At 40.6% G+C, this 18,359-nt stretch overlaps 1 non-coding gene across 1 annotated transcript; it reads right to left on the reverse strand.

The window, feature by feature from the left end:
* Positions 1-17,604: 17,604 nt before the first annotated feature.
* Positions 17,605-17,711, reverse strand: LOC123462417. The gene has a single exon (XR_006638239.1). It is a non-coding gene; the product is annotated as a U6 spliceosomal RNA (small nuclear RNA).
* Positions 17,712-18,359: the final 648 nt, after the last annotated feature.

An 18,359-nucleotide genomic window follows, 5' to 3' on the forward strand; every position in this document is an offset into this window, starting at 1 on the left:
AGAGAAACGAAGCAATGTAGAGGAGTAATTTAGCGCTGGGGTCAAGAAATGAAGAGAGGGGATAGAGGCAGAGTGTACCTTTTGCTGTCTACGTCTGGCTCCCTGACACACAGATGAAGACCAGAGAGGCTGGCTCAAGTTCCCCCACCTCTGGCTTGTCTCAGGGTCGAAAGCGGACAAAAGCTTCTTGAGTTCTTGTGGTGCACTTTTACTTGTTTGAGAGAGAGAAAAAGAGGCAGAGAAAGAAGAGAGTAGGAAAGAATGGGTGTGCCAGGGCCTCCAGCTGCTGCAAACAAACTCAAGATGCATGTATCACTTTATGCATCTGTCTATGTGGGTCCTGGAGAGTTGGACCAGGGTCCTTTGGCTTTGTAGGCAAGTGCCTGAACCGCTAAGCTATCTCTCCAGCCCCTTGTGTTATACTCTTAAAGGGCATCACACTAAGGCTTATTATGCTAAAGAACCAAATAAAATTGAACTTGATCCAAATGTTCATTTTAATATCTTATTAATTTAGATATATAGGCAAACAGTTATAATTTTCAAATTTCAAGACTATGAACTTAAAAAAACTTGCAATACTGAAAGGTGAATGTCTTGATGATAACTTAAAATTTCTATTTTTGGGCTGGAGAGAGGGCTCAGTGTTTAAAGACACTTGCTTACAAAGCCTGGCGGCCTGGGTTCAATTCCCCAGCATCCACATCAAAACAGATGCACAAAGTGGCACATACATCTGGAGTTCATTTGCAATGGCAGGAGGCCCTGGTGTGCCCATTCTCAATTATAAATGAAGACCCAACCTTCATTTAGTCGCATTGGTAGTATATCACAAGTCAGAAGTGACCTTTTAAATTTTCCTCTAAGTGCTTTACATATCTCAAAAACACTTGGTCCTTCTAACTTTATGCACTACTGAGGAAAGTGTACTGATCTCCATCAGCATGTGGGCAGATGGCACCTTCACCTTCATTTCCTGTTTCTTTTATCCTTCTCCATTCCTTTAAAGCTCTTTGTCTCTTTCTGTAGCCCTTCTGGGCCAAGTATCTTTTCCACAGTCTCCCCATGTGTTGTGGGCCACATGCACTTGGGGAGCACTTACCTGACATTGTCAGTGGAGGCCTACTTTGCCTTCAACAGTCCTCACCACAGACACCCTGGACACTGGCAATATTCTTAGTCTTGCCTCTGATCCTGTACCCTTTGCAAACTCTAGAGAGCTCCCCAGTGGTTCTCTTGAAATGTCCTTCACGTAGCATGAAACAAGGAGGGAGGAACCTCCGATTTCCCTGTGGCTGGATGGCGACAAGTGCTGAGGGAAATGAACAAACCTCAAGCAGTTCATTGCGAAGAACCTGTCTCCCGCCTTGAGTCTCTAACTTCCACTTACAGCCAAAATAAAACCCACTTTGAGAAGTTTGGTAGGTTGATTGCAAAGCCAGCTGTGTCTATCTCCTTTATAAATTTTGTGCAAGTCTGGCACCTTGGTGTGTGTATGCGGTACTACCTGCCCTGAGCTCCTACGATCTCCCGAAGGGTGGAGCTTTGGCTACACAGATGAATGCTTCTCAAAATTCCCATCACAGTGCGCTCTTTGTAGCAGGTGCCCAGTATGTGTGTCGCATGTGAGCAAGTGCCTGACCGTAAATCTCATTGCTGCCTGCCCACCTGAAGGAGAATGGCTACCTCCTGTTAAGCCATGCGCACTTTCTAGTTACCTTCCTGAGTTCTGTTTCTCATGTAAGTACTGTTATTAAACTTGTAAATACTTAACAGAAAGCTGCTTTTTTTTTTTTTTTTTTTTTTGGCAGTCAATGAACTCTTTTTGTCTCCTGTCCCGTGAATATCCTAACCACTTTGTCACTTTGATCTAGGGGGCATTTCATCCTCAGAAATGCAAAGAAGTTTGGCAACAGCACAAATGTGTTCTATTTCCTATTGCTTTTTTTTTTTTTAAAGTCCACTGCTCTTGAGCCCTTGCCCACCCCCTTTCATGGTAATGTGTAAGCCACTAAATTGCAGTTACTGGCTGTGACCAGAGCCATCCACAAATCGTGAATGCCATGTAGATTCGAGGGTTGCTGCATTAGAGTCCACAATGGCTTTACTGTAACTGGGTTAACTAGAACTTGGCAACAGCTATCCAAGGAGGGTGATACCCAGGCCCCTCCCCCGCCTTCCAGGATGCTGGCCTGATCTTCTTGTATTTGTGCAACTGGCCTATCGAGAGAAAGCCCCAGCACGGCTGGGAGGAGTGCCCCGGTGAGGGCAGCTTTCTCTGGGTCAGGTTGGCCTTTTCCAGCTCTCTTTTCACTCAGCTTCTCTTCCTGCGGTGTGAAGTAGGTTACAGGATAGCTTGTTTTCTTTTGCTATTTGGAATCCAGTATTTGGGGTCATGTTCAGAATAATGTGTGCTTGTTAGAAATGACCATCGTCCTCTTGAAGCCATGACAAACTACTACATGTAAATTAAATCCTCCCAAGCAAGAGCATCTCCACAAAGATCAATAGAGTCAGGCATTTTTTTTCAGAGATATTTTGATTCCTTTCTTTCTTTTTTTAAAATCCATCATATTTGAAGACATAAATCAGCAGATATCCCAAAATCAAAGAGGACCTGTGCATTTGAGCATAACACTTTAAAAGTATCTGGTACTATTTGGGGTGGGAGTGAAAAGATAAAATATTAGATGAATCACATTTACTGTCAATTATTTTTATCTCTGTCAAGGTTTATTCTTTCTCAATTTCCTGATATAAAATTCCACATACTGACTTTCTACAAGATAGCTTCATTTATTTATTTTTTAAATCTGTAAGCTCTTGAAACCAAAGCCATGCCAAATATATATTTAAAATTAAGTTGCATAAATATATTCCTACAGGCATGTACTATGTTTTTTTAATCTTTTTTTTTTTTAAATGTAGCATAAGACAGTGGTGACCCATAATAATATGTTGGCTTGTGTGCCAAGTTCAATACTTCTGTCAACACAAAGCAATATGTCTATTTAAGAATGTTCTTCAGCTGGGCGTGGTGGCGCATGCCTTTAATCCCAGCACTCAGGAGGCAGAGGTAGGAGGATTGCCGTGAGTTCAAGGCCACCCTGAGACTCCATAGTGAATTCCAGGTCAGCCTGGGCTAGAGTGAGACCCTACCTCGAAAAAACAAACAAAACAAAACAAAACAAAAAAAAGAATGTTCTTCATTATATCCATTTCACTACTCAAAGAATCTAATCTTTCACTGAATGCCTAGAAGTAGTCCGACTTTTCCTGGTCAAGTCTCACACCTCCATTCTGTTCCCACTCAAGCTCATTAATGTCCGGAGATACCAACCTTTGTTAAAGTCACCGGAGTGAAGTTCCATCAGTTATTTTAATAATTTGCCTGGAGGTTGCTATGTTTCAATTAAAGAACAATCCTGTCTAATAACCCTAATGAACCAGTTAATTATTAATACCCTCTGAAACATTAAACTCCGCATAGTCAGTCACCTTGCCTATGTATTCGGCATTATCACTCTCGTGCATCCGCGTGTTTGATTCTAGTTTCTGCTTTCAAAACAAATAAGAGATTGTTCAATTCGGTCAACGTAGTTACCCCGAGGGAAGCTATTCAACATGTTTTTCCTTGCTTGGAGCAGGGTGCCTTCTTTGTCCTTCCTGTTGACTGTCAGATTCTTTCTTCATGCCCTGTATGCCACCTAACCCCATAACCACCCCTCAGCCATTCACTTTATGGCTACACAAGAAATGCATCTCCGTTTCTACCAGGATTTCACTCAGTTCCTTCTTTGCTCCTGCCGTGATTCCTCCACCCCATCATCTTTAGCTTGTTCGACTGGGAGGATCCTTGCACTGCATCACAGGTCGTGCCTGTAGCAAGCTGTGCATTGCTCCTTGATGGCTTGTGTGAGCCCAGGCCCCTTTCCATGACAGAGCATGGAAGATTTCATCATTGTTCCAGCTCAGCTACAGCATGGAATCCCTCTGCCTGCATCCTTTCTCTCTGCCAAGGCCAGTCACCTTCTACCAGCCCTAGTTCCCTCTCTGCCTCTCAAACTTAAGGATTGCTGGAGTCAGCAAGGTGAAATTACTGATGCCTGCCCCCCCCCATATACTTTATGTTTCCATCTCCTAAATTCTGGCTCAGCTGGTCTCAGATGGTTCTTGGAAACCACTTTCCATGTGGGATTCTGAAGTGCTTGCATCTGACGACACTGTACCGTTAGGGTGATGGCTTCTGACTGCTTTCTCCACGATGGTGCCCTGTTTGCTGTCTTTAGGCAAAGGGCATTTGGGTCACTTTAGCAAAATGTGACAAGGAGGTGCGAGAGGATACGGAAGAGTGGTTGGAAAGCATAGGCTCTCATTTTATAGTAATTGTTTGGGATCTGGAACACTCTCCAGAGTTCTGTCATTCAGAATGTGAGCAGATTGGTTCTTTATACTGTAGAGACAAGTGGGGGCCAAGATGAGGTTAAATTCATTCCTTCCAGAGTCAGTGAGATACCTGGCACATGCCCAGTGTGACTCCAGATGACAGGAGATGCTGTGACTTGTGGACCCTGTGCCTTAGGCCTGAATTCAGTGAGGCCATTCCTATTAAAAATGAATCCCATATTTGTCCTTAGAATAACTGAACAACTTCTCTTTCAGTTGATATAAAGTCTACTGAAATAATACTTTATTTTGCATGCTCAAATGGCTAAATTTAACTCAGCGTAATACAGTCTAGCCATTCCTTCTATATTATGATAATATAAAGTTTTAATAGACATTTATGGTTATCATGCTAAATTTATAGGACAGACTGTTAAAAACTTTGGAAATGGCAAGCAAGCCATTGACAGCTTCTCTCAGGGATTCTTGAGCTTGAATAATGATCCCATCTGGGGCTTTGCCTGTGGTTGTAGGTGTGGGCTCTGTGTGAGAGGGGAATTTTGAGCTCAGATGGTAGCCTGACAGCAATAGCGGGGATAGCTGCTGAGGAAATGAACTCAGTTCCATTTAATAAGAATTTAGAGTTCTAGCTATAAAATACATGTGTTCTGACCATTATTTTGTATGACTGTGTGGCATGATCAGTCATCCAAAAAATAATTCTTGCAAACTCTTTGATATGCTCAGTTGAATGGCTGGATGGATGGAAAGGGGTGTTTTGGAGGTGAGTATTTTACAACTACTTAAATATATGGGCAATTTGTCCAGCTTAGCAGGGGAAGTTCGTGTTTGCAGAGCATGGTGCTAAGTCAGCTGCCAGTTAGTCTGAAAATCATCAGCAAGGCACCAGCTTAATTATGGAGAAAACCGGCATGTCAGCCTTCAAATTATTAGAAAAATGAAAATAGGATCATCATCCTTAAAAATATTATTTGGAAGGACTAATAAAAGATAAGCCAGTTATCAAGTTAGCTTTCTGTTGCTATAGCAAAATATTTGAGATAATCAACTCTTAAGAAGGCAAGTTTTATTTTGTAATTTTTTTCTTTTAACTTAGAGAGAGAGATACAGAGTGTGAGAAGGAGAGGGAGAGAGAGTTGGAGTACCAGATCCTCAGCCAGTGACACTGAATTCCAGATGCTTGTGTCACCTTGTGAGCATGTGTGACCTTGTGCTTGCCTCACTTCTGTGTGTCTGGGTAATGTGGGACCTGGAGAGATAAACATAGGTCCTTAGGCTTTGCAAGCAAGTGCCTTAACTGCTAAGCCATCTCTCCAGTCTGCAAGTTTCATTTTGTTAATCTAGAAGTTTCAGTCCATGGGTGGTTACCCCTATTAATTTGAGTCTGTGATGAGAGAGCACATCGCAGTGGGGAGGGTGGAATGTTTACCTCATGGTAGCCCAGAAGCCAAAGAGGGCGGTAGGAATGAGGTCCTAGTGACCGAACTTCTTTCTGCTTGGCCCCACCTCTGCATGTTCCATTACTTCCCAACAGCATTGCAGACCTGATGGAGTCTTAAGCACATGGATCTTTGGGGGATGTCTCAGATCCAAAATGTGGCGTCAGGGTACAAGATAGGAACTTAAGGATAAGCGAAATGTTTGTGAACTTCACACAAGTTCATACTAATAATCACTGCTCAAAGTTGGTGAGTTTGAAGTAAGATTGCTTACATTCTCCTAAAGATAGATAGATCAGCCTACCTAGACTTCAAGTCTTCCATGGACGCCTGTAAATGCTGTACCTTAGTGGCTGACTCCCTCTAGGATCTGCCTAGCAACTGCTTGATCTCAGCTCTGTACTCCTCCCTCAGCTTCCACGGCTCCCTCTCTCTTCTCTCAACATGCAGAGTTCTTGCCAGTCTCCAGGCCATTGCAGTTACAGGGCCTTCTGTTATCCTGAAGATAAATCTGTCCCTCTTGACGTTGCAGTGTTGGTTCAGATGACTTCCTCCAGCAAGCCTTCTCTCACCCATCCTAAAGGCCATCTCCAGCCCATGCCCCTCTCCTCGTTTCCCACATAGCTACTCCTTAGTCAGCTCAGAGCATGTACTTATATGATTCTTATTGCTTTGCCCGTTACCTCTTTTGTCCTTATGAATGTAAACTCTGTGATCACAGGCAACTTTGTTGGGGTTTACAACTGTCTCCCTGTGACACACACAATGTCTATCATGAGGCAGGTGCACAGTGAACATCTGCCCACGGCTGGAGAGATGGCACTGTCATTACGTGTGCTTCCCAACCAAACATGAGGCTGAGGGGCCTGGGGCTGTGCAAGTGCAAATCTTCACAACCTGCATAGACATCTGGGTGTGGTAATGCAGGCAGCGTCCAGGAGGGGGGCAAAACCCGGGGAATTACTGTGTCTTTGGAAAAATAATGGCAAGCTCTGGAATCAGTCAGAGATTCCAGCTCAAAGATGAATGGGCAGGAGAATGGTGGTGACCCAACTCTCCTCTATGGCCATTGGAGGCAAGCACATCCTGCTGCAGACAACTTCATTGGCACCACAAGGTTTGTATACGTACACACAGCACAACATGCACCACAAACAAAACAAAAACAAATCTGCTGATTGATGGATTGAGACTCTTGGTGAAGAGCTAATCTGGAGGTGATGTATGGGGATTCAAAAAGGGAAGTAAGATGAGGAAAGAGACCCATTAGTATTTCATAGTTCTTACTACAAAATCATGTTTTGTAAGCATGGTTTTTACAGGACTATTTCGTAGCATAATGATTCACTCCAAAATAAGTAATTTGTCAAGTCAAAATTTATGAGTTTATATTAAGAGAATTCATAATCCAAAAAGATGATTTTGGAGGGGATAAGCTGAGGTCCAGAGATCCACCTAGAAGATCTGGGGAAGAAGGATCACTACAAGTTCAAAACCACCCTGGGCTACATTGTGAGTTTAAAGATAATCTAGACTATAGTGAACCTGTCTCACAAACATTTATGACTGATCCTAAATACGAATGATATAAAGAAATGGGATTAGTTCAAGCTGTGCTAGTTAGGAGCCCATTTTGGTATCAAGTACAAAATGTTATGTGCAACAATAGCAATCTAAACATTTACAAAATTTGTGAAATCATTCTCTCACTTTGCTTAGAAAAACAAAAGCTGGGCTTGGGGCTAAAATTTGTTGAGTCAGAGGAGACACTACTAACTTTCTATTTTTCTAGAGGAGCATTAAGAGGTCAAAGAAAAGAAAAGAAAATCCAATTTTTGAAATATCTTTTGATTTGGTAATTATGATTCTATTTATTTTTCCTCCCTCAGAACATTTGGAAAATCAATGCTACACAGATTTATAACACACACAGTTTGAGTACATTTGATTTCATAAATGAAGGCTCTCCATTGCTGGAGTTTAGCTTTTAGTTTTCAATTAAAGATACAAAAACAAAACTTATAGCAGTGCATCTACATTCAAGCACCATTTTAGCTTTAAAAAGAACTCAGAGTATGACAGCTTCCCTTCTCATACATCTTAGTCTATAGTCACGAGACTACATGAAAATTACCATGTTATGTTAGAGCTCCACAGCTCAGCTCTCTCTGGTTTAATGAAAGAAAAGCTGGCACCAATCCTCTCACTCTTGCATTGTTCTTGTGTTTATCTCAAAGTCAACTGAATCATACATATACTTTAAGCCTAGGTGCTTTGAATGTCTCAAAATTGAAGTCTGATTCATTGCTTCCCAAACATCACAGTAGAGATTAGTACTGGTCCATGATCAAGGGAAAAACGTTAGAACAAAGAAATGATTTTTTTTCACAATGCTACTTTTCTTCAAATTAACGAAATTTTCTTTATATGAAGGTAGTCTTATATTTGGGAGGAATCATTCTTATAAAAATAATATGCTTTTACTTAACAAGTTAAAATATTAAGAGTCCTAAACATCAGTTTCTTCCTTTATATTTTTTAATGTAAGCATATTTTAAAAACAGGGTCGTATAATGGACACATAGGCACTCTGCATTTAGCAACTCATGGCTGATCCTACATTGTCTGACTATACCACATCTTACCCTCCTTCTCCGGGTAGCTTATTTTTTTTAACGAATCTATTATATCTTTTCATACATAAATATTTTAGTATTTAACTGTAGATAATAAGGAATTATTTTCTTGAGATTATCTAAAAATTTTAGTGATTATAAAATTCAAAGTGGAATTAATATAGGCCTCATAGAGGATATTTAACTTGCATTACTGAGGAGAAAATGAAAACCCAAGGTCTTCTGAACTTAAGTTTGTTCTGTGCTTGACATTCCAGTCTGGGCTCCTATTACTTCTTCTGAGAGGTCTTTGTCACCCAGTCTAAAGTTGGACCTCTCTTCCAGAAGTGCTACTCTCCTACTGGTAATTGGTAGAACTGATGCTTTATCCCTGGAATTTATTCTAAGCCTGACAAGTTTTCATGATGTCATATAAAGGAAAGCAACCAAATACTGCAAATGACCCTGTCCTCATGCCTTCTGCAAAAGTTAACTCAAAATAGATCAGATCTAGAATGAGCAAAGATTTAGAAAAGGACAGATACAAGTATTCATGATTTAAGCTTAGGCAATGCTTGCCTAGATATTACATCAAAATATTAAATAAAGGAAAATATGTATCATCAATAGTGAAAGACTGGTGCATCCAAAGACACTATCATGAAAGTGAGAAAATGATCCTAGGATGTGAGAAAATATTTGTAAACATATCTGACAGAGGGACTAGAATCCAAAATGTATAAAGAACTACTATGATTCTGTAACAAAAAGATAATCTAGTTTTAAAATGTACAAAATAGGACCAAGAAGATTTCTCAGCAGATAAAGGTACTTGTTTACAAAGCCTGATATTCTGGGTTCAGTTCCTCAGCACCCACATAAAGCCAGATGCTCAAGGTGGCAATAGGCCCCGGTGTCCCTGTATTCTTATTCTCTCTCTCTCTCTTTTCCCTCACAAATGAGTAAACATATTTTTAAATGTGCAAAATATTTTAATAGGCATCCCTTCGGGGTGCAGAAACTGCCAATAATATTAATTATTAGGAGCACAGTGTTAAATGTAATGAGACACCTCGTCTTACTCACTAGCAGAGTTATAATACAAAGATAGATAATGGCCCAACATACTCAATAGTAAATTGCATGCCTTTGAAGTAATTAATTTCCCAGTACATGAACTATGCCTCAGAAAAATATCCTTCCCCCAAAAGAATGTAGGAGCCAAAGGATAGGGAGGAATGCTTTGGGACAGTGTCTTCCCAGCATTAAGTGACTGCCGAATTCATTACCTCACAGTACCAATGCTATCCACAGCAGACCTGCATAATATGAGGGCAAAAAAATGACATCAAAATAGAAAAGGAGACTAGTTAGAAAGGAGTTCAGTGGGGGCAAAATATGAGAGGAGGAACAAAGAGGATGGTGGAAGGGACTATAATCAGGTTGCATTATGTATATGAATAGAGATTGTCAGTAAAATTAAAAAAAAACTTCCTCCAAAGTTAATATTTTCATATCAGTAACTTGGTTATTTCTTCCATTTCTACTGTTTTACCACCCTTTTCCTAAAGATTGATTCTTTAATGATAAATTAAAGACCTAGTTGTATGACATTTTAAAACTAAGAATTATTTTTGATATTTAATTTTTAAAAGTACTTTTTGTGTATAATTCTATATTTACTGTTTTTTTTTTAATTTCCTGTATTCTGCTCCTTAGAGCTAAGCCATTAAGTTCAGCTAGCACTCACAGCAAAGTGTGGAGAAAGTGAATTGTAACACCTGGGCCAGAAGTACTGTATAAAACATTGTTTGTAATCTTTCCCTGTGCAAGAAATGTTTCTTTTCTTTCATGTATTTATCCACTGTTTGATTTTATCTTTATGGACTTGTGGGTATTTACTTTATTCTTTGTGCTATTGTTCTGTAAAAATTCTCATCCCAATTATATACTAAATTCTATTTATTTTGTTCAGGTTATCACAACATAGGTTATCATTCTTTCAGAGGGATTCCTGTGGTCTTGCTTTCCATGACTAAGTGGTCTATTATCTTCTCTCTCTCTGTCTCTCTATCTATCTAATCATCTATCCATATCTCTATTATCAATCATATACCTAACTTTTTCAGACTTACTCATTCCTGGATCTGTAGAATACCTTAGTCCTGTTTTGGATAACTCCTGTCCTAGACATACAGTCCAAAGTTCTTTAGTGAAGAATTGCATTAGGAACCAAGATCTAGGCACTGAATGCACTAGCAGTAATGTTTGCACCATGAAAAGGGGAGGGGCAGGTTATCTAATCAAAACAGAGCAGACAAGAAAGAATGAAGAAAATGGGCCAGATGATGACAGATGACTAAGTGTTTTGTTGGAACCACAGATAAAGACAATGCACCTCTGGGGTCACCCTTGTGAAATGATATTGGTAAATGTGAATAACAGCTGTATATAAGTGTTGACTTTCTTAATGGACCATTGAGGTAAATCTATACCAGGGCAGCTTGGAAATCAAATGTGATATGCAATTCAAGTAGAAAAAAAAAAGGTATGTCACCTTTCTGATGTTCTTTCATTTGTAATCTCAAAACCAAGTGTTATTTGATGCTACAATTCTTTTGCTGGGCATTGTCTCTTTATATGGTTTATGTTGAAATGGGCCCTCAAGATAAACGAAGGTTACTAGAGTGCCATTGTCGGGGGTTCTAAAATTCCTGTTTGTGTATTTCACTGGGTAGGAGGTAAGTGGATCCTGTGGCGGAGAGATAGGAAGGGAGGAGTGCAGGAGTCATGGTACAGCGAGTCTGGAATATGCTGCCTTGCTGTCTCTCTCAACCCCAGTGCCAAGGCTGCTGTGGGAGGATTGGACAGGGAAATCTACTTAACAGGAAAGCAATGAGGTGGACAACCTTGCTATACTTACATTAACATATGTGCACCTCACAGAATACATCTGGAATATGCTGGCAGACACATTTCTTTTTTTGTCAGAATAAATACTAGAGAGTGCAGTTTTTCAAGTGCTAAAGATGTTGAATTGTGCTGTAGATTGGATAGAAGTTACAAAAGCCCTTCCTGAGTCAGCTAAATAGTAAAATGAGGTTTCCCAAAGTTGGCTTAGCACTGGTGGGTAACATAATAACTCAAGAATTGTCAGTGCAATTCATTTGGAGGAGAGGACAAATGCTCTGATTCTACTGTCTTATTTATCCTGGGTTCTTGAGGGCCGACTATAACTAATGGTATATTGTTGGACTTGTGGAATCCTTTTGTCTCAGAAACTTATGATGAGTCGGGGGTGGGGAGCAATGGCGCAGTTTCCCCTAAAGAAAAAGTAAAGGAAATCTTTCATGTGATCTGTAAGCTTGAGTTTACAGCTTTCCCCTGTCCCTGGAGGTGTTGCATCTCTGTCACATTTGGCTTGGGCTGAGATACCTCCATATTGTACTTGGGATATAATGTTATCATAGATTCATATGTTTGAATACTTGATCCTCAGTTTGTGGAGCTTTTCAGGAAAGTCCTGGAACCTTAGGAAGTGGAGGAGCCATGCTAGAAGAAGTGGGTGCCTGAGTGTAGGCCTCAGGGTTTAATAGCCTGGCCTCACTCCTTGTTAATCCTTTGATTCCTGATTGGCAAGGTGACACTGGCTTTCACTTCTGTCACCATGCCTTCCCAACCATGGAACTTCCACTAGAAACTTCCTTTCCTAAATTGCTTGTCAGGTATTTGTCTGTAGCAATGAGAAAGTAACTAATTCTTCTTCCTTCTACAGTAAAATCTATATTATTATTATTATTATTATACTTTGATATTTGGATAGGCTCTCTTCACCCATACACCTAAATGAAATTCACATGTCGAAATCCTAAACCCTAGGACTTCAGAATGCAACCATATTTCCATGTAGGGTGTTCAAAAAGGTAATTAAATGAAAACGAGATCACTAGTGTGGGTCCTAACCAAAGCTGCCTAGAGTCCTGACAGGAAATTTTACCACAGACACATACAGAGGCAAGAGACTACAGATACCCATTTCCCTGAATCAAACATGAATCCAGCAGGCAGGCCTGGATCAATACAGTCCCTTGTGCCAGAAGGCATCATCTTGCTGCTCTCATATCTCAGGCTGTGCCTAACCTTTAGAAAAGTGAGGAATACATTCTGTCTTGCTGTTTTGAGTATGTGTTATGTGTGTGTACATGAGTGTACATGTGTGCACTTAGAGGCCAGAAGTGAAGGCTGAGTGTTATCCTCAATTTTTCTCTACTTTGTTTTTAGAGACAGGGATTTAAAAAATATTTTATTTATTTGCTTATTTATTTGAGGGAGAGGCAGAGGAAGAGGCAGAGAGAAAGAGAGAATGGGCGTGCCAGAGCCTCCAGTCACTGCAAACTCCAGACGCATGCACCCCCTTGTGCATCTGGCTTACATGGATCCTAGGGAAGTGAATAGGGGTCCTTAGGCTTCACAGGCAAACACCTTAAACGCTAAGCCCTTTCCAAGCCCTGGGACACAAGGGGTCGCCTGTACATGGCAGGCAGGGATTTTCACTAAAACCGGGGCTCTCTGGGAGGTCACTTTCCTCATGTCCCTGCCTCCCCAGCACTAGAATTATACATTCTTATGGTGTCACAAGAGGCTTTCTTCGTAAGTTCTGGGGACCTAGCCTCAGGTTCTCATGATAGTATCACTAGTGCTTTGCTGAGGAACCCATCTCCCCAGTACCAGATTTCTGCTTCTTTAAGCCACTCCTGCTGGGGTGAGTTATTATCAAAGCTTTGATAACTGATACAGTGCTGTTTGGGAAAGACTGGAGAGAGAAGAAAAGTAGCATTTGATGAGAGATTCCATATCCTATGAAGAAATATAGATTTCTTTTTATCTCTTTAAACATCAGAACGGTAATACCATGAGGTGGGCCTTGACTTTACCATGTTTCTATGTAAATTTAGAAAGGTTGGGTAATGTGCATGAAAGCCAAGAGCCAGTGGTAGAATTGATTTAAACATGGGTCTCATCCACTCTTCTTTTTTAAATTTAGTGATTTTTAATACCCGTACCATTCTCTGAGTTTATGAGAAGTATTAAATATTTCAGTTACTTAGTTTAACTTACTAACTCAAATGAAGAAAATAGTGCTATGAAAAGAAAAACAGAAAATCTTGGGCTACCACTGAAAGTAACAATTCTCAAAGCCTTATAAATGACAATGTTTGCACCTAGGAACAAAAGTCATCTCTACAAGCACTGAAAAATCTCAAAACACAATTAGAGTATCCTACCAAGGGTTCCTTAGGAGATAGCATCAGGATTCTGGATACAATAACATTGTTTTTCAAAAATTTATTTATTATTTTTTAATTTAAAGATATTTTATTTATTTATTTGAGGAAGAGACAGAGAAGAAAAAGCAGAGAGAGGGAGGGAGAGAGAGAGAGAGAGAGAGAGAGAGAGAGAGAGAGAGAGAGAGAGAGAGAGAGAGAATGGGTGCACCAGGGCCTCCAGCCACTGCAAATGAACACCATGTGCAGGCGACCCCTTGTGCATCTGGCTTATATGGGTCCTAGGGAATTGAACCAGGGTCCTTAGGCTTTGCAGGCAAATGCCTTAACTGCTAAGCCATTTCCCCAGCCCTTAATTTTTTTCACTTTTGTACTCAGTGTATACAGTCATGTTGGTACCATCGTTACCCTCCTCCCTTGCCTCCTCCCTCTGCAGGGACCCTCCTCATGTGCTGTGCATTATGGGGTTAGCCATCAGTTATGAGTAGGAGGCAATGTCTCTGTGCATAATAACCCAACGTGTGGCTGTGATATTCTTTCTGCCCCCTCTTCTGCAAATTTCCCTGAGCCATGTTGGGTTCATTTTAGGTCTGCTTCAGTGATGAGGTCTTGGGAGCCTTTGTGTCTCTGGATATCTGGTTTGGTAGGAGTTGAATGTTCTGGGTCTATCTCCTTCACCCTTGTGCTGGTACCAGGTCCACCAAGAAAACAGAACTCTTGCTCCTTTCCCCAATTATTCTTTCTTTCTTTTCTTTTTTTTTTTTTTTGAGGTGGGGTCTCACTTTAGCCCAGGCTGACCTGGAATTCACTATGTAGTCTCAGGGTGGCCTCGAACTCATGGTGATCCTCCTACCTCTGCCTCCCAAGTACTGGGATTAAAGGCGTGAGCCATCATGCCCGGCTCTCCCCAATTATTCTTACTTTCAGCTGGGGCCCTTTAAAGCTGTGATGAGCTGGTTCTTTCCTTAGAATCTGCGTCCGTCTGAAAAAGAGAAGCAAATTTTCCAAGCGAGAGTTAAGTTAGTGCCAGATAAATGGGATAACCTTTGTTCTTTTAGAGAAAATTTAATAGGTGTAGGCCCTCTTGTAGCCCACAATTGGTGGGAGCTTGGTAACAGAGAGGGGTACGTTTTGGATACGGTTCTGACTTGATTCCCAGATCAAGCTATGGGTTCCGTTACAATGAGCAGATCAGATGGCCAAATCAAGAGCAGCTCGTGTCCCACCATGGCTGTGTACCACTACTGCACTTGTGTGAGCATCACATAGGTTATCTGCTGCTGAGTAGCTGAGACCATGAGTTGCTTGGTCACTTTCCCCCAGTTGCTCATGTAGCACCTTCTGGCACTAGACACGCTGACTGTCTGGGGACTGACTCTCTTCCAGCCACGTCACTCCATGTTATGTGTCAACCACATATGGTGTCTTCAGCAGTAGGGTCTTACCACTAACCTGTGGTGGGTCATCAAGAACTCTGACAGAAATCTGTCTTCTGGGAAACCTTTTAGGTCTCTCTGATCAAGAGCTCATTGTGGATGATACCTACATGCTGGTACTGGGAGTTACAGGTCAGCATCCAAGAAGAGAAAGAAGAAAAAGATAAGTAATAAAAAAGAGATAGGGAGAAGAGAGAGGGAGAGAGAAACAGAAACAGGAGAAGATTAAGGTCAGTCTTCATTGTACCCTCTCCAGGACCTTATGATTCAGGTGTTGCCTCTAAGGACCTGGTGAAGGTTCAACCATCTAGTCTGTCTTTTAGGATTTCATCCACTCTTAATTAATCTTTGACATTTTTACTTTGCAACACTGTGTCACTCAGGCCCCACCCTCCATGTGCCTAGAGTGCTTTCAAAACAGACTTGCTTGTGAATTTAGGACTAGGAGAGCCCAAGGAAACTCTGATCTGGAACTGACCCAAATCTCATGCTGAAAGGAATCTCCAAGATGACAGATGGCTCTATTAATTACTCATGAGTCTCTTTGGTTTCCCACTGGAGTGTACTGCAGCTTGTAGTGCACACACTATTTCTGAAGCTTTGGCCATAGTGTATTTTGTTTTGACTCTTTTCCCCCTATCATTTATGTTTTCATCTTGCAGTTGAGCAGGGAGTTCTTACAAGTGAGGCAGTCATCTACTGTACTGATATGGCAGGAAATAGATGGTATGATCTTAGTGTCCTGCCTTCTCCAATGAGCCATGGACACTCATTATTTATGAGATCTTTAACATGCTGACTCATGATTGAATACGTAGAGAGCAAGGGACTTCATACTCTCCTGTCTTTCTTCCTTCCTTCCTTCCTTTCTTTCTTTCTTTCTTTCTTTCTTTCTTTCTTTCTTTCTTTCTTTCTTTCTTTCTTTCTTTCTTTCTTTCTTTTTAATAATGATTGATTCACTCTGGGAAGAAGCATAAAAATACTTTCTGCCCTAGTTTTCCCATTTTATAAACTAGAAGTAAAATGTAGGACACTTGACTTCAAAAGGCACTCAGAAGATGAATGAAGTAGTGTCTCTTGGAATAGTCTGTGCTTGTTGAAGAAATAGTTACATTCTTTTTGTAAATAGAACAAGAGTGATGAAACCCACAACATGTCTTTGGCCCATCCATGCTTACTTGAATCTCTTAACCCCACATGGTCATGGGTTATTTTGAAGAACTTTGATTGCCTTTCTCAAAGGATACCCACCTGATGGAAACTACCACTTTATGGATAGATGAATGGGTGTGTTTCAATTTTTCAACATAGAAATTTGTCCTGCTCTCTAGAAGTCATTTTGTCCCTGTTTTTCTCTTCTCCAAGTTCAAATGTTTTGCCATGGGTAATGTGTGTGGCACAAATTCTGCAGTCTCTTTATTCATGGTCAGCAGGGAAGGTTTCCACTGTACTTTGTTTTCAAACCAATTTCCATATGCTTTTAGAAAGGCACATTTAGTGGTACGTTGGGTAGCTCAGGTTAAATCAGAATTTGGAAATTTAAACTTTTCTGTGGATTTGAATTATGTCCACCCAAAGTCTTGTGTTGAAACTACAACCCCATATGTGTCTGTATTTAAAGGTTGGGTCCATAATGACACAGTGAGGTTAAATTAAATGAGGCAATAATGATAAGGCCCTGGATTGATAGGGTTAGTGTCTTCCTAAGAAGTAGCACAAGAGGGCCTATGCCCTCTCTGTATCCTATATTGTGAGTACATGCCAAGTGATTATCCATCTGTAAGCCAGGGAGTGACACCTCACCAGAAACCACCCATACTCTCACTCTGATCTATAACATCTACCCTCAGACAAAATATATTATGTCTGTTGGGCTGGAGAGATGGCTTAGTGGTTGAGGTGCTTGCCTGTGCAACCTAAGGACCCAGGTTAAATTCTGCAGTACGCACATAAGCCATATGCACAACATCATGGCACATGTGTCCAGAGATTTTTTTTTTCTTCCAGTGGATAGAGGCTCTGGCATGCCCATATTCTTTCCTTCTCTCTCTTTCTCGGCCTTTCTCTCTCCAATAAAAAATAATTAATTAATCAACAAAATGAATATCTCTTCTTTAAGGTAGTCTATGTGATATCTTGTTATGGCAGATGGAACAAATTAATACAAAATACTTCTGATCGTACCAACAAAGGGGATTGACATACTTTTGCTACATTGGATCTCATAGCAAATATTTTAGGCTTTGTATGTCATACAGTCTCTATGGCAATTAGTCAACTTCAGCCACTTTGCCACTGAAGCAACCATAAAGGATATGTAAAATATAAACATTAATGAGCTTGGGTTACAAAACTTTAGTTATAAAAATAGACAGTGGGCCATATCTAGTAATAATCAACAATTTTTTTTTCATTTACATTAAAAAATATGGAACGCTTCACGAATTTGCGTGTCATCCTTGTGCAGGGGCCATGCTAATCTTCTCTGTATCGTTCCAATTTTAGTATATGTGCTGCCGAAGCGAGTACTCAACAATTTTTTTGACTCAGTCTAAGCCAACAAAGTAACCTAAGGAGATATACTTGACTGTTTTCTTCAAAAGTGTTCATTATTATTAAATTAACAAAGTGATATCAGTCACATTTTTTATTAAGTAGAAACTTTGTATGAACACATCATGTGTTGGAACCATCTTTCACTCCTACCTGCCCCCACTCCACTGAGCACCCCCCCTTCGTGGGACTGCTGGTATTCAGCAGGGAATTTTTGGTTATGAGTTATGAGAGCAGCAGCCAGTCATTGTATGTGTGTGTGTAGGTGGTTGCAATGTCTCTGGATGTTCCCTCTTACTCTGTGGCTCTTACATTCTTTCTTCCCCCTCTTCTCAAAATTCCCTGAGCCTTGGTGAGTGTTCCTTAAGTCTACTTAAGTCAGTCACATCTTTTAACCATTTCTAAGTTCCAATATATGATTTTTAATTTTTTACCTATTTATTTACTTATTTATTTATTTATTTGCATATGTGTAGGGATAGGGTGGTGGTGGCAGGCACTCCAGTGCCTCTTTGCCCTGCAAAAAAGTACCAGATGTTTATTCTACTTTTTATATCTGGCTTAAATGGGTGTTGGGAATTGAACCTAGGTGCAAGCTTTGCAAGCAAGTACCTTTAACCACTG

The sequence above is a fragment of the Jaculus jaculus genome, chromosome 7 (genome assembly GCF_020740685.1).
Source record: "Jaculus jaculus isolate mJacJac1 chromosome 7, mJacJac1.mat.Y.cur, whole genome shotgun sequence".
NCBI classification, from domain to species: Eukaryota; Metazoa; Chordata; class Mammalia; order Rodentia; family Dipodidae; genus Jaculus; species Jaculus jaculus.